The sequence below is a fragment of the Cnephaeus nilssonii genome (genome assembly GCF_951640355.1).
Source record: "Cnephaeus nilssonii genome assembly, chromosome: Y".
NCBI lineage: Eukaryota > Metazoa > Chordata > Mammalia > Chiroptera > Vespertilionidae > Cnephaeus > Cnephaeus nilssonii.
The window spans coordinates 1,259,590-1,280,603 of NC_137096.1; the positions used below are offsets into that span (position 1 = coordinate 1,259,590).

General features: G+C 51.2%; 1 protein-coding gene across 5 annotated transcripts in view; it reads right to left on the reverse strand.

Moving 5' to 3' along the window:
• NLGN4X (neuroligin 4 X-linked) overlaps positions 1–21,014 on the reverse strand; it is a 117,417-nt gene that overhangs the window by 87,052 nt on the left and 9,351 nt on the right. The window lies entirely within an intron of this gene.

The following is a 21,014-nucleotide window of genomic DNA, read 5'->3' on the forward strand; positions in this document are numbered from 1 at the left end:
TATATATATATATATATATATATATATATATATATGTAGTTTTTGTTATTGACTTCAGAGAGGAAGGAAGAGGGAGAGAGAAACATCCATGATGAGAGAGAACCATGGATCAGCTGCCTCCTGCACGCCCCCTACTGGTTGGGGATGGAGCCCACAACCCGGGCCTGTGCCCTTGACCTGGAATTGAACCCGGGACCCTTCAATCCACAGGCTGATGTCCTATCCTCTGAGCCAAACCAGCTAGGAGTAATGATTTTAATGTAAATATCTATCTATCTATCTATCTATATATTATTGATGTCAGAGAGGAAGGAAGAAGGAGAAAGAGAAACATCCATGATGACAGAGAATCACAGATCAGCTGCCTCCTGCACGCCCCCTACTGGTTGGCAATGGAGCCCACAACCCGGGCATGTGCCCTTGACTTGGAATCGAACCCGGGGCCCTTCAGTCTGCAGGCCGAGGCTCTATCCACGGAGCCACACAGGCCAGGGCCACATGTAAGTATGAGTCTAACAATTGCATTCGAGCAGGATTTACCCAGGAAACCTCTTAATTACCTTAGAAGCCATACTACGCATAGACGGTAACTTTTTTGCGACTTGGTTTTGCTCAGCATGAAGGTGCATATGGTGCATTTTGGTAATTTTTAAAATTTTGTTTAAAATTAAAAAAAAAACACACACACACAGAAAGAACCATGGATGGACTTTTTCCTAGTCCTACGGGTATACAGGGAGTGGCCAGATGATGATGATCTCTGAACGCATAATCATCTGGCCACTCCGTGTATATCCTATAGAATAAAAGGCAAATATGCAAATGGTCCCCTCGACCGGGAGTTCGACCAGCAGGCAGGCCAGCCAACCGCCCATGTCCCCTCCCCCTGGCCAGGCTGGCCGGACCCCACCCATGCAGAAATTCATGCACCGGGTCTCTAATATATATATATATATATATATATATATATATATATATATATATATATATACACTGAGTGGCCAGTTTATTATGCGTTCAGAGATCATCACAATCTGGCCACTCCGTGTCTATGCGTGTGCCTTTTATGTATCCCTAACGTCTTCCCCCTCGATCGCTCCCTTATCACCTTTAAAAACGTCCCATTTGAAGTTATTGGTTGAAATGTAGAAAGAAAGGCAATATGATAAGATACGGGGGGGTAAGCAGGAAATAGGGAGAGAACCAAAAAAAATAAAATATATATATATATATAGTCAATAAAAGCTAAAGAAAAAGCAGTCTCCTCAGGATGAAAATCCAGCCAAATAGGGGAATGTTGAATTGGGTCACATTTTTGCTATCCAGACGAAACTGAGATTTATCAGACATGATTAAATCGTGACGATGAAATATCAAATATTCATGGGATATGATTATCTCAGGCAAGACGAATCCAGGGATGTGTATCGGTACGTGGGTTGATTAAAATTGCATGTCATTTCGAGATATTAAAAAAGGTCGAGAGACGTTATGAGTTTCATTTTGCCTCATCAACAAGAATGTGAAGACGGCTTATCAATGTACCCTAATTTCATTCCTATTGTGGGGGCCCATTTTGAATTTAGGATTGAAGGTAACAAAAACTGGGCAAGATTCCTACACTCAACATTATAAATGTTGCCAAGAAAATATCAAAGAGGGTACAAGTCAATAGACAGCTAAATTGTGTTAATGAGTTGCAAGATTCGATGGTCATCGTCAATTCTTGTGAAATTGTCCGTCCTTCTGAAATTGTTCACAGATCCACTATTATTTTCGCGGGAATCCCCAAATCTCAGTCCCTTCTGGCAAATGGACACATTCCAGAAGTCGCTAAGGTCCTACTCAAGTTCTGCAAAATTATGCTTATATAATCTATGCTTTGGGTTGCTACCCTATATAATAAAAGCCTAATATGCTGAGTGTCCGGTCGTCCGGTCGTCCGGTCGGCCGTTCAACCAATCGAAGCGTCATATGCTAATGATATGCTAAAGCCACTCAACCACTCGCGATGACGTGCACTGACCACCAGGGGGCAGACATTCAACCAGTCGACCAGTTGCTATGACGTGCACTGACCACCAGGGGGCAGACGCTCCGACCGGTAGGTTAGCTTGCTGCTGGGGTCCAGCCAAACGGGACTGAGCGAGACGGGCCGGACACGCCCTGGAGCCCTCCCGCGGTCCCTCCCCGGCTGGCCAACCTCCCGCGTCCCTCCCCGGCCCCGATCGTGCACCGGTGGGGTCCCTCGGCCTGGCCTGCGCCCTCTCACACTCCGGGACCCCTCGGGGGATGTCAGAGAGCCGGTTTCAGCCCGATCCCGCAGGCCAGGCCGAGGGACCCCACGGGTGCACGAATCCACGCACCGGGCCTCTCGTTGTTTAACGGTCGAGTTTAAATTTCATTGCCTCTCAATTTCTTGTTAATATCAAGATAAAAAGTTGTGTGTATCTGGGTGAAAAATCATTGATGACTTTCTAAATGCCTTACAAGTTTCTATATAAACCATCATGTCGACCAGCCGGTGTGGCTCAGTGGTTGAGGGTCAACCTAGGAACCAGGAGGTCACGGTTCGATTCCCGGTCAAGGGCACACACCCGGGTTGTGGGCTCCATCCCCAGTAGGGGGCGTGCAGGAGGCAGCCGATCGATGATTCTCTCTCATCAGGGATGTTTCTTTCTCCCTCTCTCTCTCTCTATCTCCCTCTCCGTTCCTCTCTCTCTAAATCCATAAAAATATATAAAAAGAAAGGAAGAAAGGATCACAAATAAATATATTTTAAATATAACTTTATTGATGTCAGAGAGGAAGGGAGAGGGAGAGAGACATAAAAACATCCATGATGAGAGAGAACCATGGACCGGCTGCCTCCTGCACGCCCCCTAATGGGGATGGAGCCCACAACCCGGGCATGTGCCCTTGACCAGGAATCGAACCCGGGACCCTTCCGTCCGCAGGCCGACGCTCTGTCCGCTGATTCAAACGAGCTAGGGCATAAGTCTATTTTTAATTGATTTATGTGGCTTCACCCAAAATGTTTACATTGGAGGGGAAGAAATGCTGCTTCAGGGCTGAGACCTCTAAGGGGAAAAAAAATAAATCTCATTGATATATTACACCTGTTCGGCTAAGGGTTTCCTGTAGCAGAAATCTCACTGACTATCAAAACCTGCACCTGACCGGGCCCTGTTCTAGAACATTCTCAATCCTTTCGGCTGGGCGTCTCGAAGGAGGAAAACGCACTGTGTTCTCATGTCTCCATACGTAAGAGCTGTCACCGCTCCGCCCGGGTCTCTGTGACCGTCAACATGTCACGGCGTGAAGGACACGGGGACGCCCACGAGGAACACGCCGTCTGACACGAGACAGACACGTCCACTCCCGGTGCGATAAAGACCCGTGGCGGGTGACATGCCCCAGACGGCGGTGGGTGTGTGCACCCGCGAGGGAACAGTTACCCCCCGGGACCCAGCGAGAATGCAGAAGAGATTTATCTTTCGTGCTAGGCTAGATGCCGGTAACACGAATCCGTGCACGGGTGGGGTTCCTCGGCCTGGCTGGCGGGATCGGGCTGAAACCGGCTCTCCGACATCCCCCGAGGGGTCCTGGAGTGAGAGAGGGCGCAGGCCAGGCTGAGGGACCCCACCGGTGCACGATCGGGGCCGGGGAGGGACGCGGGAGGTTGGCCAGCCGGGGAGGGACCACGGGAGGGCTCCAGGGTGTGTCCGGCCCGTCTCGCTCAGTCCCGATCAGCTGGACCCCAGCAGCAAGCTCACCTACTGGTTGGAGCGTCTGCCCCCTGGTGGTCAGTGCACATCATAGCAACTGGTTGATCGGTCGATTGTCTGCCCCCTGGTGGTCAGTGCACGTCATAGCAACTGGTTGATCGGTCGATTGCCTGCCCCCTGGTGGTCAGTGCACGTCATAGCAACTGGTTGATCGGTCGACTGTCTGCCCCCTGGTGGTCAGTGCACGTCATAGCGACTGGTCGATCGGTCGACTGTCTGCCCCCTGGTGGTCAGTGCACGTCATAGCGACTGGTCGATCGGTCGACTGTCTGCCCCCTGGTGGTCAGTGCACGTCATAGCGAGCAGTTGAGCGGCCTTAGCATATCATTAGCATATGATGCTTTGATTGGTTGACCGGACACTTAGCATATTAGGCTTTTATATAGATAGATGACATCGATCAAGACACCAGTCCGTACTGGTTACCCACGTGGTGATGATGCCTCAACGTCACTCCAGGCAAAGAATTTTCCACAGCGTTTTCTGAACAAACCGCCTCAATTCCTTTCTGCTGCTGCTTCTTTTTTTAATTTTTTTTAAATGTTTCAAATATGTTTAAATTGATTCTTAGAGGAAGAGGAAGAGAGAGAGAGAAACATCCATGATGAGAGAGAATCATGGATCGGCTGCTTCCTGAACACCCCACACTGGGAATCCAGCCTGCAACCCGGGCATGTGCCCTTGACCGGGAATCGAACCAGTGACCTCCTGGTTCATAGGTCGATGCTCAACCCCTGAGCCACACCAGCCGGGCATTTTTTTATTATTTATCTTTATTGGTGAAAGCATTATCCACCACTAAACACCTTCACTCCACATCCAACCTCCCGGGCCTTCACCACCCTATTGTCTGTGTCCACATCCTATGCATATCCTATATAATAAACGCCTAATATGCTAAGTGTCCGACCTTTTGTTTGACCGGTCGCCCAGTCGCTATGACGTGCACTGACCACCAGGGGGCAGACAGTCAACCGGTCGACCATTCGCTATGACGTGCACTGACCACCAGGGGGAAGACGTTCCGACCGGTAGATTAGCTTGCTGCTGGGGTCAGGACGATCGAGAATGAGCGAGACGGGCCGGACACGCCCTGGAGCCCTCCCACGGTCCCTCCACGGCCTCTAAAATATTTCTTCTAATTAATTTCCTTTCGATGTGCACGGATCCGAAAGCATATAAATTCCCAACTTATCCCACCCACCACCCTCCCACGCTCCCCCCGTCTTCCCTCTGAGATTCCACACTCTATCTGTTCTATGCCTCCATGTCTCTGGATCTATTCTGACCACGGCTTTATTCTGTTCTTTAGACGCCACATCTGAGCGACATCTGACGGGCGTATTTCCCCAGGACACCTCTGATAAGGGGCTGGTTTCCAAACTCTATAAGGACCTCTCCCCCATTTCCTTTTTTCCTGGATCAAACTATGTACCTTTCCTGACGCCACTAGGAAAATGGGGGGAGTCTTGGACAGATTAAAAAAAAAAAAAGAAAAAGAAAATGCAGGTGTGTTTGCCCGGCCGGCGTGGCTCAGTGGTTGAGCATCAACTTATGAACCAGGAGGTCACGGGTTCGATTCCCGGTCAAGGGCACATGCCCGGGTTGTGGGCTCGATCCCCAGTAGGGGGCGTGCAGGAGGCAGCCGATCCATGATTCTCTCTCATCACGGATGTTTCTCTCTCTCTCTCTCCCTCTCCCTTCCTATCTTTAAAAAATAATAATAATACAAAACACATATATTTTTTAAAACATACAAAATACCTTGGATCCCAATGATAATTTCGGTATCACAGGTGAACACCACACAGGTCAAAAGAAGTTCTCACGGTTGACGTTAAAACGTCAACGGTGTTTACAAGACAGCAAGGAAGAATGGAAATAAATGTGAAGGAGGAACAAAAAAAAAAATCACAAAAAAGCCAGAATAACAGACACAGAATAAATTCAAGTTAAATAGGAAAATAACACACAATTAGGGTAAGAGTAGAAATCTGTGAAACAGGCAGCAAGGCTAATTACGAAAGCCAGGGTAATGAAGAGCTTAAGCACATCAACACACGCGGGCAAGACTGATCAAGCAAAATGGCGGCATAACGCAACGAGCTGGAAATCATGTTCAATCACCCCCCAGAAAACATGAACATAGAAAACCATGTGGTAACGAGAAAAAGCACTGATGTGTACAACATCTAAATTCCAGTGAATACATATGAGCAAAAAACGAATAAAAATGGGAACACAAATAAACATCCTATCGAATAAAAGGCTAATATGCAAATCGACCGGACGACGGAATGACCGGCTGCTATGACGTGCACTGACCACCAGGGGGCAGACGCTCGATGCAGGAGCTGCCCCCTGGTGGTCAGTGCCCTCCCACAGGGCGAGGAGGCCTAAGCCGGCAGTCGGACATCCCCCGAGGGGTCCCGGCCTGCGAGAGGGTGCTGGCCGGGCTGAGGGACGCCACCTCCAGGGCACGAATGTCGTGCACCGGGCCTCTGGTATTTAAATAAATTGCCTAAAAGAGTATCCACCGCCTAAAAGAGTCATACGATGTCGACCCCGTAAGAAGGCGCCGGGCAACCTCATTTTCGGGCATTTTGTTGCTAATCACGCGTATTGACGTTTTTTTGCTCGGAGAAAGATGAAATGGAGGAAGGAAGCCAACGTCATTTTTGTGAGGTTCGTGAACTTGGATAGCAAAGGCCGACGAGGACCAGTGAAGGTCAGAAAACCACATTTAGAAACCAAACCGTATTCAGATGGAAACCTAAACTGAAAAAACCAAATTCGCCGAAACCGGTGTGGCTCAATGGATAGAGCGTCGGCCTGCGGACTCTAGGGTCCCAGGTTCGATTCCGGCCAAGGGCATGGACCTTGGTTGCGGGCACATCCCCAGTGGGGGGTGTGCAGGAGGCAGCTGATGGATGTTTCTCATCGATGTTTCTAACTCTCTGTCCCTCTCCCTTCCTCTCTGTAAAAAATCAATAAAAAATATATTAAAAAAAAAAAAATTCCCTTTTGAACGTCCATGTAGGCACGCGAAGGGAAATATTGACAAACCAAACCGATGAGAGTACTGGCAATTTTTTGCAAAGTTCCCATGATTATCAAATTGTGTTTTTCCCCAAAAAATATGCCCTACTAAGGAAAAAAAAGTCCATTATATTGTTAAACCAACTGAATTGAAAAAAAGAAAAAATTCGCCCTGACCAGTTTTGCTCAGTGTATAGAGCGTCGGCCTGCGGACTGAAGGGTCCCGGGTTCGATTCCCGTCAAGGGCATGTACCTTGGTTGCGGGCACATCCCCAGTAGGGGGCATGCAGGAGGCAGCTGATCGATGTTTCTCTCTCACCGATGTTTCTATCTCTCTATCTTTCTCCCTTCCTCTCTGTAAAAAATCAACAAAATATATATATTTTTAAATGCCCTAATAGGGGGGAAAAAAAAAAAGTCCAAACAGCCTAGGTGCCCGTCAGCAGATGACTGGATCAGAAAACTGTGGTACATCTACACAATGGAATACTATGCTGCCATAAAAAAGAAGGAATTCTCATCATTTGCAGCAACCTGGATGGAATTGGAGAATATTATACTAAGTGAAATAAGCCAGTCAATGAAAGAAAAATACCACATGATCTCACTCATTTATGGATAATAAAGAACATTATAAACTGATGAACAAAAAGATAGTTACAGAGACATTAAAGCAACAAACAGACTTTCAAATTACAGGGGGAAAGTTAGGGAGAGGGGGGGTAGATAAGAAATCAAACGAAGGACTTGTATGCATGCATATAAGCATAAACAATGGACGCAAAACTCTGGGGGGTGAGGGCATGTGTGGGTGTGTGTGTGGGGGGGTAATGGTAAGATATGTACACATATAATACCTCAATAAAAAAAAAAAAAGTCCATTATATTATTAAACCAACTGAATTGAAAAAAAAGAAAAAATTCATATCATCGGCCCTTAAAATGCCAAAAATTATTTGGACCACACTCCATGCCTATTTGTGATTTTTTTTGCTTTAAATTCAAAAACGTAGAAAACTGGAAATGAAAGGTAATTTATCTTCTCTGATGACGGCCATTGGCCAAAAAATCTCTAGGCATTCCATTTATTAAAGAGTGTTAGACATTTATTCTATAAAATTCACTACGGGGATGTCACTTTCATCCAATACAGCTCAATCTGGCATTGGATGTCCTGGGTCAATACAATGAAACGGGGGTATATCTGTAATACCGTCAGCAACACATAATACGTAACAACAGCTCAGCCGATTGTCTCCGGGGTCAGTCAGAGACGGGAAGCCACAAAAATCCTAGACGAGACCACGGGCGGCAAAACCTCAGGCGTCGCTCGTAGCAAAACGTTCACGGACACGTCTCCTCGGGCAAAGGAACCGGAGGAGAAAATAAACAGATGGGACGAGACCACAGGAAGAGAGAAACCACCGAGAAAACAACGTCTTTTCATTTGCTGGGATGTGCGAGTCCTCCTGCCCTAACGGGACCCTGGCGGACGCCACACACCATCGGCCAAGGACACGACGTGACGTTGTCCACCTCCTGTATTGAGTCCGTGCTGAGTTCACCAGCAGGTACTTCTATTTTTTTACTTATTTGTTTTTTAATTTTACTCTATCCTATACCAGCTGTACCCGGCCACGCATTGCTGTGGCTCAGCCTGTTGCTGCAGGAGCCCAGAGAATCGCTGGACGCGTAATAATCTGGCCACTCAGTGTGTATCCCAGTGAGATCGGGGCCTAAACGGGCGGTCGGACATCCCTCTCACAATCCAGGACTGCTGGCTCCCAACTGCCCTCCCCTGCAGGCCTGGTCCCCCCCAACTGCCCTACCCTGTTGGCCTGGTACCCCCCAACTGCCCTCCCCCGCTGGCCTGGTCACCCCCAACTGCCTTCCCCTGCTGGCCTGGTCTCCCCTAACTGCCCTCCCATGCTGGCCTGGTCTCCCCTAACTGCCCTCCCCTGCTGGCCTGGTCTCCCCTAACTGCCCTCCCCTGCTGGCCTGGTCCCCCCTAACTGCCCTCCCCTGCTGGCCTGGTCCCCCCCAACTGCCTTCCCCTGCTGGCCTGGTCTCCCCCAACTGCCCTCCCCTGCTGGCCTGGTCTCCCCTAACTGCCCTCCCCTGCTGGCCTGGTTGCTCCCAACTTCCCTCCCCTGCAGGCCTGATCACCCACAACTGCCCTCCTCTGCAGGCCTGGTCCCTCCCCAACTGCCCTCTCCTGACGACCTGGTCCCCCCCCAACTTCCCTCCCCTACAGGCCTGGTCACCCCCAACTGCCCTCCTCTGCTGGCCCGGTTACCCGTAACTGCCCTCCCTGCTGGCCTGATCACCCACAACTGCCCTCCCCTGCAGGCCTGGTCCCTACCCAACTGCCCTCTCCTGACGACCTGGTCCCCCCCCCAACTTCCCTCCCCTACAGGCCTGGTCACCCCCAACTGCCCTCCCCTGCAGGCCTGGGTCCCTCGGCCTGGCGGGGGATCAGGATCAATCAGGGGCATCTCGCCCAGTCCCTATTGGGGCGATAGGGGCTGGCCGGCAGGGGGAGGGAGGGACGGGGGAGGTTAGCTGTGGGAGTGCACTCACCACCAGGGGGCAGCTCCTTCATTGAGTGTTTGCCCCCTGGTGGTCAGTGCACGTCATAGCAACCAGTCGACTGGTCGTCCAGTCGCATAAGCTTTTTTTTAAAAAAAAAACATATTTTATTGATTTTTTACAGAGAGGAAGGGAGAGGGAGAGAGAGCTAGAAACACCGATGGGAGAGAAACATCGATCACCTGCCTCCTGAACACCTCCTACTGGGGATGTGCCCGCAACCAAGGTACATGCCCTTGACCGGAATCGAACCCGGGACCTTTCAGTCCGCAGGCCGACGCTGTATCCACAGAGCCAAACCAGACAGGGCCGCTTAAGCTTTTATATACAAGGAGTGGCCAGATGATGATGATGATCTCTGAACGCATAATAATCTGGCCACTCCGTGTCTGTCCTATAGAATAAAAAGCTAATATGCAAATGGTCCCCTCGACCAGGAGTTCGACCAGCAGGCAGGCCGGCCAACCGCCCACGTCCCCTCCCCCTGGCCAGGCTGGCCGGACTCCACCCATGCACGGATTCATGCACCGGGCCTCTAATCATATATATATATTGAGTGGCCAGATGATTATGCGTTCAGAGATCATCATCATCTGGCCACTCCGTGTATATAGATGTTTCTATCTCTCTCTTCCTCTCCCTGAAATAAAAAATATATATTTTAAAAAATAAAACAACAACAACAAAAAAAAAACCACAAGCTCAGCTGCTGGGGAGATTAATTCCGCCCCGCAGGCCCCTGATAAATCACGGGAGCCGCGTCTCCCCGCCGCTGCTGTGGGTCCCGCGACAAGGACGTTAATTGTGCATGAAAAATATATTAAAACGGTAAATCATCTCTGTTTTCGAGGCGGACGGTGGGAGACACCCGCGGAAGGCCACAAATCAAATGCCCTCTTTCTCTCTCTCTCTCGCCGCGGTCTGGCCAGAGGCCCCGGGAGCAGACGCACCAAGATTGCAGCCGGTCGGCATCCATCAAAGCCGGACGGCTCGGTTTCTGGATCTGATGAAAGGACATTGCAGAATGGGCCGCGAACGCCACGTTCATGCCCGCGGACTCATTCCGTTCCCAGGGGAACACGCTATTCCTGTCCCCCCGCCGCCTTTATAATATTCTTTTTAAAAATATATTTTAATTGATTTTTTTACAGAGAGGAAGGGAGAGGGAGAGAGAGTCAGAAACATCGATGAGAGAGAAACATCCATCCGCCGCCTCCTGCACGCCCCCTACTGGGGATGTGCCCGCCACCAAGATACATGCCCTTGACCAGGAATCGAACCCGGGACCCCTCAGTCCGCAGGCTGACGCTCTATCCACTGAGCCACCCCGGTTAGGGCATATACTATTCTTATAGGGGGATATTTTTGCTCCAATTTTATACGAAATGGACCTCCTATGTCTTGTGGATGTTTTATTTGGTTGTTGTTTTATTTTTTCTCGTTATATCTCGTAGCAGAGAGGACGAAAATCAGGGGGAATCATCCGTCACGTCCTAAGGGCGATGGCGACAATCTGATTTATCCTCGGTGCCACAGCAAATAGATTTGTATTTTTTTTTTCCTACAAAGGGTGAACAATGGATCTTCTCACGATCGATGTAACTATGGCGACGCCCTAATGGTAACGCCAGACCATTCGACTACAGACAGCAATAATTTTTTTTTTTTTCCTGTGGTTCTTACTCCTCATCTGAGGCTATTATTTCTCCACTGGAGGCCCGCGGCACGATATTCGTGCAAGAATAGGCCTTCTGTCCTGTGGCTTCCCTCCCGGGCCGCCTGGGAGCCGCAAAGTCCTCGCTCCTGGCCGAAGCACGCTCCTGTAGCTCCCTCCGTGCCCCGCCCCCCCCACTTCATAACAGGCGTCCTGCCCGGCTGCTTCATGCCTTCATATGCAAATGAACCCGCCATCTTTGTCGGGTTCATTTGCATGCTCACTCCTGATTGGCTGGGGCGGGGCGTTGCGGAGGTACGGTACATTTACGTGCCTGTCTCCTACATAAGATTGCTTTTCTGAGAGAGCGGGAAAGAGGGAGGAGGGGAGAGGGAGGAGGAGAAGCATCGATGGGAGAGAAACACATCGATGGGGTTGCCTCCTGCCCTCACCCCAACAGGGACCGGGGATCGAACCTGTAAACCAGGAACGGGGCCTTGACCGGGAATTGAACCCAAGACCCGTCAGTGTGTGGGATGATGCTCTAACCACTGAGCTACACCAGCCAGGTTTCGGCCGATGATTTTTTTTTAATTGTATTTTTGTTGACTTCAGAGACGGAGGGGGGAAAGGGAGACACAGAGGGAGAGAGAAACATTGATGGGAGAGAGAGAGAGACACGTTGGTTGGTTGCCTCCCACACGTGGCCCAAGCGAGGATGGAGAGTGAACCCTCAACCCAGGGACATGCCCTTGACCAGGAATCGAACCCGTGACGCTTCAGTGTGTGGGCTGAGGCTCTAACCACTGAGACGACAGGCCAGGGCATGAGTAAAAAAGTTTCAACCCTGGCCGTCTTGGCTCAGGGGATAGAGCGTCAGCCTGCGGACTGATGGGTCCCGGGTTCGATTCCGGTCAAGGGCACATGACAGGGTTGTGGGCTTGATGCCCAGTAGGGGGCGTGCAGGAGGCAGCCGGTCCATGATTCTCTCTCATCGTTGATGTTTCTCTTTCTCTCTCTCCTTCTCCCTTCCTCTCTGAAATCAATAAAAATATACACTGAGTGGCCAGATGATGATGATCTCTGAACGCATAACCATCTGGCCGCTCCGTGTCTGTCCTATAGAATAAAAGGCTAATATGCAAATTGTCCCATCGACCGGGAGTTCGACCAGCAGGCAGGCCGGCCGACCGCCCACGTCCCCTCCCCCTGGCCAGGCTGGCCGGACCCCACCCATGCACGGATTCATGCACCGGGCCTCTAATATATATATATACACACACTGAGTGGGCAGGTTATTATGCGTTCAGAGATCATCATTATCTGGCCAGTCAGTGTGTATTTTAAAAAAAGACTCTGAGCTTAAAAACTTAAAAAGATGGGGTACAGCCTGGGAGGCATGGCTCAGAGGTTTGGAGTCAAACTAGGAACCAGGAGGTCATCCGATCCATGATTCTCTCTCTCCATTGATGTTTCTCTCTCCCTCCCCACCCCATCTCTCTCTCTCTGTTTTTCTCTCTCTCCCTTCATTTCTGAAATCAATAAAAATAGACACGGAGTGGCCAGATGATGATGATCTCTGAACGCATAATAATCTGGCCACTCAGTATATATATATATATATTAGAGGCCCGGTGCGTGAATCCGTGCATGGGTGGGGTCCGGCCAGCCTGGCCAGGGGGAGGGGACGTGGGCGGTCGGCCGGCCTGCCTGCTGGTCGAACTCCCGGTCGAGGGGACCATTCGCATATTCGCCTTTTATTCTATAGGATAGACACGGAGTGGCCAGATGATTATGTGTTTCAGAGATCACCATCATCCGGCCACTCCGTGTATTTAAAAAGGAAAATCGCATCCACGCTCCCTTCTCTGAAGGCTCTTGCCAATGAGATGCCGAACCTGACCCCACGCCGTCTCCCGTGGTCAGAGACGTCGCCGGGGCCGCTGGCCTGTCTGCAGAATAAATCGAATAACACCCTCTGGACGAGGACACGGGCCAGGGGGGGGCGCGTCAGCCTATCCCAGGCAGCCCCCCGTCATTCATCTCCCCATGCAAATCAGGCCTTGTCGTCCGCCCGCTCAGAAATGTTCCTTCTTGGGGCTGACGGCGAGAACCCTGCCAGGCAGGATAAATGAGCTCATCCCTGCAAACTGTCCACCACCGTGCCCCGGGCTCCGGCCGGGGGTCCAGACACGCCGGACGGCCTCCCGTTCACTGTCTCCATGGGGATCGACTGCATCTTGCGTGCCATGAGCTATTGGAGGATTTGCACCCCACGGATGCACCCCATGAATCGAACCCGGGATCTTTCCAGTCCGTGGGCTGATACTCTATGCATTGAGCCACACCAGCCAGGGGGAGCCAGACGGACTTCATTGAATGCATTTATGTGGTTTTTTTGTTTGTTTTGTTCTGTTTTTTTTTTTCAAATTCCCGGGCGATGAAAAGGACCACGGGATTTGGTACGAATGGAATGGAATGGAATGGAATGGAATGGAATGGAATGGAATGGAATGGAGTGTTTTCTGATTTCTGGCTGATTGCCCGGTCTGCTGAGGAAGAAGAAAAATATGCATTCCGCCGAAACCGGTTTGCCTCAGTGGATAGAGCGTCGGCCTGCGGACGGAAGGGTCCCGGGTTCGATTCCGGTCAAGGGCATGTACCTTGGTTGCGGGCACATCCCCAGGTGGGGGCGTGCAGGAGGCAGCTGATGGATGTTTCTCTCTCATCGATGTTTCTAACTCTCTATCCCTCTCCCTTCCTCTCTGTAAAAAAAAAATCAATAAAATATATTTTTTTAAAAAAAGAAAAATATGCATTCGAATTCCGTGGGATGGCGTGCCACGGACGAATCCTCTCGTGTCAAAATCACGGAATGACGCCCAGACATACCCACGGGAACCGTGTGCATGTTAACGGACAGCATCCGAGCTCCATCCCTGGGTTTGGGCCACGGATTTATCTCTCCCTCTGCCCCCCCCCCCCATTCTGCACGCCATGTCCTGGTCCGTGGAGAACGCCGTAAGGATGGGGCTTGGATTCAGGGAACGTAGACTCCCGTCCTCTCGGCTGGAGGGAATGTGTGTCCGTCTCGCAGATTCATCGCAAGCTTGGAGGATTCTATCTCAAAGGCAAACGTATGGTTTCAGATATTCCTCCACGTTTTTCCCATAAAACCCAAAAGCACTCCTTGAATTCTTTGCCCAGCAAGGGGCTTATATATGTACTAGAGGCCCGGTGCACAAAATCTGTGCACTTGTGTGTGTGGGGGGGTGTCCGTCAGCCTGGCCTGCACCCTCTCGCCTTCTGGGAGCCCCCGGGGGATGTCCGACGGATGGCTTAGGCCCGCGGAATAGGTCTGTTGGAAATCCTTAGTGCTCCCACCATGGCTGAGCGGCCCTCCCCCTGTGGGAGTGCACTGACCACCAGGGGGCAGCTCCTGCATTGAGCGTCTGCCACCTGGTGGTCAGTGCACGTCATAGCGACCGGTCGTGCCGTTGTTCGGTCAATTTGCATATTCGCCTTTTATGATATAGGATATATAATTTTTTCATTCATTTCTGAGAGGAAGGGAGAGGGAGAGAGAGAGAGAGATAGAAACAATTCATGATGGGAGAGAGAATCACGGATCGGCTGGCCTCCTGCACGCCCCCTACTGGGGATCGAGCCCACAACCCGGGCGTGAGCCCTTGACCGGGAATTGAACCCTGGCCTCCTGGTTCATAGGTTGATGCTCAACCACGGAGCCACGCCGGCCGGGCAAAATTTCTCTTTTTTAGGAAAAGTTACTTTTCTAAGTTATCCAAAAAGGTATAATCCATATTAACCAAATAGTAGTCTTTTGAATTATATAAAAAGTGGCCAGATTATGATGATCTCTGAACACATAATAATCTAGCCACTCAGTGTATGTATGTGTGTGTGTGTGTGTGTGTGTGTGTGTGTGTGTGTGTGTGTATTAGAGGCCCGGTGCATGAATCCGTGCATGGGTGGGGTCCGGCCAGCCTGGCCAGGGGGAGGGGACGTGGGCGGTTGGCCGGCCTGCCTGCTGGTCGAACTCCCGGTCGAGGGGACCATTTGCATATTAGCCTTTCATTCTATAGGATAGACACGGAGTGGCCAGATTATTATGCGTTCAGAGATCATCATCCTCTGGCCGCTCCGTGGATATAATTATATAACATGTGTAAAGTAATACAAGAATATATTAATTACATATAAAACACAGATAATCGCTAACCCCTCTCTCTAATAAGATCGTTACTCTGTGCACAAAATGGGGGAAATGTTTTCAGGCCTGTCGCCAGACACCCTCCCCGGTTTAGCCGTGTTCACAAAACACCAAATTATGTTCAGTGAGTGCCGGTCGGGGAGATATGCATTTAATAATCTCTCATCGTGGCCTGCAGTTAAAAACGACATTTGCGTGTCAAGCATCCAGCCGCCGGCAGGCGAAAATGGGGACCCTGGAGTATTTTCCACGCCCGTCGGATGCCGATGTCTATGCTTAAAACACCTGATGTTTATGCTCGACACGTAACTTGGCTACGTATTAGCCCCTCGCCCGTGTGTGTGGGCCCCACCTGCCTCCAATTGGATTATTGGTGGCGAGACGGGGAGAGAAAGGAAATTAATTTCCGCTTAATCTCACGTAAGAAGGGCAGGGTGATTGCCTTTGCGTGTTCCAGGGCACCCGGCCAAAAAACACATTTCAATGCGTGTTGATTAATTTCTGCAGCTCACACGGAAGGCCGAAAACATCTCCTTGACAACTCGGGCTGAGAGCGACAGAGCTGGGGGAATAAGGCGGAGAGGGAGTAAGGATTTGCTCTTTTTTTTTAAAGAAAAAATTAATTATTGATTCCAGAGAGGAAGGGAGAGGGGGAGAGAGAGAGAGAGAAACATCCAAAATGAGAGAGAATCATGGACAGGCTGCCTCTTGCACGCCCCCGACTGGGGATCGAGCCCACAACCCGGGCATGTGCCCTTGAACGGGAATCGAACCCAGGACCTCCTGGTTCCTAGGTCAATGCTCAACCGCTGAGCCTCACCGGCCGGACAAGTCTTTCCTTCTTTCAACAGCATTCCACGCACAATCAGAAACGAGGGTATCCTTGCTCCTAATTTTGAAGCTGGCCCGTCTCCGACTATCACAGTCAATAGTTATCCTGTATAATAAAGGCCTAATGTGCTAAGTGTCCGGTCGACCGGTCGGCCATTCAACCAATCAAAGCGTAATATGCTCATGATATGCTAAGGCCGCTCAACCGCTCGCTATGACGTGCACTGACCACCAGGGGGCAGGGAGTCAACTGGTCGACCAGTCACTATGACGTGCACTGACCACCAGGGGGCAGACAGTCGACCAGTTGACCAGTCGCTATGACGTGCACTGACCACCAGGGGGCAGACAGTCAATCAGTTGACCAGTCGCTATGACGTGCACTGACCACCAGGGGTCAGACGCTCCGACCAGTAGGTTAGCTTGCTGCTGGGGTCCGGCCGATCTGGACTGAGCGAGACGGGCCGGACACGCCCTGGAGCCCTCCCGCGGTCCCTCCCCGGCTGGCCAACCTCCCGCGTCCCTCCCCGGCCCCGATCGTGCACCGGTGGGGTCCCTCGGCCTGGCCTGCGCCCTCCCGCCATCCGGGACCCCTCGGGGGATGTCGGAGAGCCGGTTTCAGCCCGATCCCGCAGGCCAGGCCGAGGGACCCCACGGGTGCACGAATCCATGCACCGGGCCTCTAGTGTCATATAAATAATACGCATCCGTTATGAGCCGGACTCAAAGACACACTGGATGGACTAATGGACGCACTCAACGCTAGCTGAAATGTTCGGCCATCTGGTCTACCATTCATTACGTCCCACCCACATCCCCTAACACAAGGGTTGTGCGTGCAGGGTGGACATGGGTCTCAAAACTCCGTATGGACGCACGCCTGCCTTACACACCTTCCCTTCGCACACAGGCACGCTGAGGAGTGTGCAAGCCCAGAGAATTGATCATAACCACTCCACGGGGAAGGGGACAAGCTGGCGTTTGAACCCAGGTGGGCAAGTTTATTCGAAGCTGAGCAAGAGGAGAAAACCACGTTTACACGGAGTGGCCAGATGATGATGATCTCTGAACGCATAATAACCTGGCCACTGTGCATGAATCCGTGCATGGGTGGGGTCCGGCCAGCCTGGCCAGGGGGAGGGGACATGGGCGGTCGGCCGGCCTGCCTGCTGGTCGAACTCCTGGTCGAGGGGACCATTTGCATATTCGCCTTTTATTCTATAGGACAGACACGGAGTGGCCAGATGGTTATGGGTTCAGAGATCATCATCATCTGGCCACTCCGTGTATTTTTATTGATTTCAGAGAGGAAGGGAGAGGGAGAGAGAGAGAGAGAAACATCCACGATGAGAGAGAATCACGGATCAGCTGCCCCCTGCACGCCCCGCACTGGGGATGGAGCCCGCAACCCGGGCATGTGCCCTTGACCAGGAATCGAACCCTGACCCCCTGGTTCCTAGCTCGACGTTCAACCTCCGAGCCACACCAGCCAGGCCCCGATGTTGATGGTGAAAACCGGGCTTGATCCCTTTGTGAACAGCCAATGATTAAATAGCGAAACCTCCCCATCGATTCTCAAACCGGCGAAGCATTAAAAACAAACCAGCAAAAACAAACCACTCCTGACCCAACGGACGGTGATGTGTGTGGTGTGTGCAAACGTACACACTCCAGCAGCTCCCGCCTCTCCCAGGGGGAAAAAATAAATTCCAATGTTGACATAACGGAAGGAGGTCAATGCTACCTTTTCAGGCCCTGGGACCCGCCCGGCGCCCTCATCCAGATCCGGTGAGCGATCGCTGGCGAAGGGTGCCCCCAGAATAAAAGAAATAAAAAATAGTAAACGGGTCTGGGTGTATTCCTTTCACATTTTTTTTTTTTTTTAATATTCGCAAATCCCTATTCAATGCCCCTGGACCGTGAAATGAATGGCCTTATGGGTAATGGTTTCAGTGCGCACGATCGCGCGGCGACGCCTCTATAATCACGGAAAGGATGGGATTTTTCTCCCCGGGGGGTCAGATGCGGCCCAGCCTCCCCAATCGGGCGGTTGTTTCTGTCTGAAAGGCAAGCATTGTTCACGAGGTTAAAGGCTCGCCCGCGAGGAGTCTCCAAGCATGAGACACGGCTTATCAAAGCCACTTTCATCCTTTATCTTGGGTGGTTATCTGTTCACCTCCCTTGATGGCTTTTTGTAAGAAATATACTTTTATCAATTTCAGCGAGAGGAAGGGAGAGGGATGGGAGAGAGAGAGAGAGAGAGAAACATCCACGAGGAGAGAGAATCATGCATTGGATGCCTCCTGCACGCTCCCTATTAGGGATGGAGCCCGCAACCCGGGCATGTGCCCTTGACCGGGAATCGAACCCGGGACCCTTCAGTCCGCAGGCCGACGCTGTATCCACTGAGCCACACCAGCCAGGGAGCTGGGTCGTCTTCAAATGACTATCCACCTGGTATTTTAGGCAAAAAAAAAAAAAATAGCCGAAACCGGTTTGGCTCAGTGGATAGAGCGTTGGTCTGCGGACTGAAGGGTCCCGGGTTCGATTCCGGTCAAGGGCATGTACCTTGGTTGCGGGCACATCCCCGGTGGGGGGTGTGCAGGAGGCAGCTGGTCGATGTATCTCTCTCATCGATGTTTCTAGCTCTCTCTCCCTCTCCCTTTCTCTGTGAAAAATCAATAAAATATATATTTTAAAAAATAATAATAATAATCAACTGTTTTAAAACAATGTGCATTTAATTGGAATGCAACAATTGTTAATATTTTTTAAAAATGTTTTCATTGATTTCAGAGAGGAACGGAAAGAGAGAGGGAGAGAAACATCCACGAGGAGAGAGAATCATGCATCGGATGCCTCCTGCACGCCACGGACTGGGGATCGAGCCCGCCACCCGGGCTTGTGCCCTTTGACCGGGCATCGAACCCGGGACCCCCTGGTTCCTAGGTCGATGCTCAACCCCTGAGCCATGCCAGCCGGGCTGTACCCCATCTTTTTTTTTTTTTTTAAAGCTCATTATCTATATATATAAAAGCCTATGCAACTGGCTGACTGCCTCGTAGCTATGACGCACACTGACCACCAGGGGGCAGGCGCTCAATACACAGGCATGGAAACAGGGAACAGATTGATGAATTACAGAGAGAAGGGGGAGGGTGGGAAGAGATTAACCAAAGGTCTTATATGCATACTTGACGCCCGGTGCATGGATTCGTGTACCGGTGAGTCCCTCGGCCTGGACCGCGGGGATTGGGCCGAAACCGGCTCTCCGACATCCCCCCGAGGGGTCCCGGATTGCGAGAGGGCGCAGGCCAGGCCCCGGGACCCCACCGGTGCTCGAATCCATGCACTGGGCCTCTAGTTTTTAAAATATATATTTCTATTGACTCCAGAGAGGAAGGGAGAGGGAGAGAGAAAGAGAGAGAAACATCCATGATGAGAGAGAATCATGGATCGGCTGCCTCCTGCATGCCCCCTACAAGGGAATTAATCGCGCCTACAACCCGGGCACAGGCCCCTGACCAGACTCGAACCCGGGACCCCCCAGTCCGCAGGCCGACGCTCTATCCACTGAGCCGCACCGGCCAGGGCTACATCGCCTTTCAGAATCTACCTACAGAAAGGGGTGGATGGCAGGCAACACCGAAGGTTGGAGATCTCTGAATAACGTCAGGGTTTATTGCAGGCGGGCACCCAAAACTATCCAGGAAAAGTCATCGTACGAGGATTCAAGGTGGGGGTCGGGGGCGGGAGAGTGTCCTCCATAAACCTCCTAACGGACACAGTTTCGTTTTCTATAGCCCGTCAGGTCTGCGATGCTTGCAACGGCCGTGTCTCCGATCCCAGGAAAATCTCGAATCGGAGACACGTCCCTCAAATTTAGAAATCTCGAATTTAGACGCGGAGAAAGACAGCTTCTCTTTCTCCGCGTCTAAAAATAGCATATGCAAACGGCGAAACGGCGAAACGGGAATCGAGGTGTTCCGGACGCATCATTTTCGTCTGGTGAGACGTTATAAAAATTTTTAACTTGAAATGTAGGTGAGCCCGGCCGGCGTGGCTCAGGGGTTGAGCATCGACCTGTGAACCAGGAGGTCAGGGTTCGATTCCCGGTCAAGGGCACAGGCCCGGGTTGCACGCTCGGTCCCCAGTGGGGGGCGTGCAGGAGGCAGCCGATCCGTGATTCTCTCTCATCGTGGATGATTCCCTGTCTCTCTAACCCTCTACGTTCCTCTCTTTTAAAAAAAATCAATAAAAGCATTTTTTTTAACACAAATCTACATAGACAGGAGATAGACAAGTGTTACCAGCTTTGGATTCAATCCCGAAATGGAACGTGGCCGTTCCTACAGGTTTATTTTTTTTTTTTTTCACGGCGTGTTACTCAAAACACAAGGGCCCGTGTCCCGCAGGCAAACACAGAATGTCATCACGGAGCCACAACCGTCGGACGACGCCCCACCCACCGTCCGATCGCGGTGCGTGTCGGACGGAAAGGGAACCCCAGGTTTATGTTAACAACATGAACCCCCCCCCGCCCCGCTCCACTGCGTCCCCCAACAATGAAGTCCAACCTTTTTATTAAAAAAAAACAAAAACACCCCTTGCGGGTGTATTCCCACACTCGGTCCTCCCGCTCCACACTCAACACAAAAACCGAACGAAGACCCGTCAACTCGCCGAAATATGAACGCCCGCGGGAAGAGTCCTTGCAATTCTCAGCTCACCCACGTGAGCGTGGCAAAGATCGCGCATTCCGCATTTCCATCATTCTGTCATGTGGCGTCGATTCCGTTATTTTCGGGGGGTCGACTGACCCCTCTACGGGGGAGCCCGCTGTAGGCCACCGAGCAATCACTCTTATACTCACGTTGTTTTC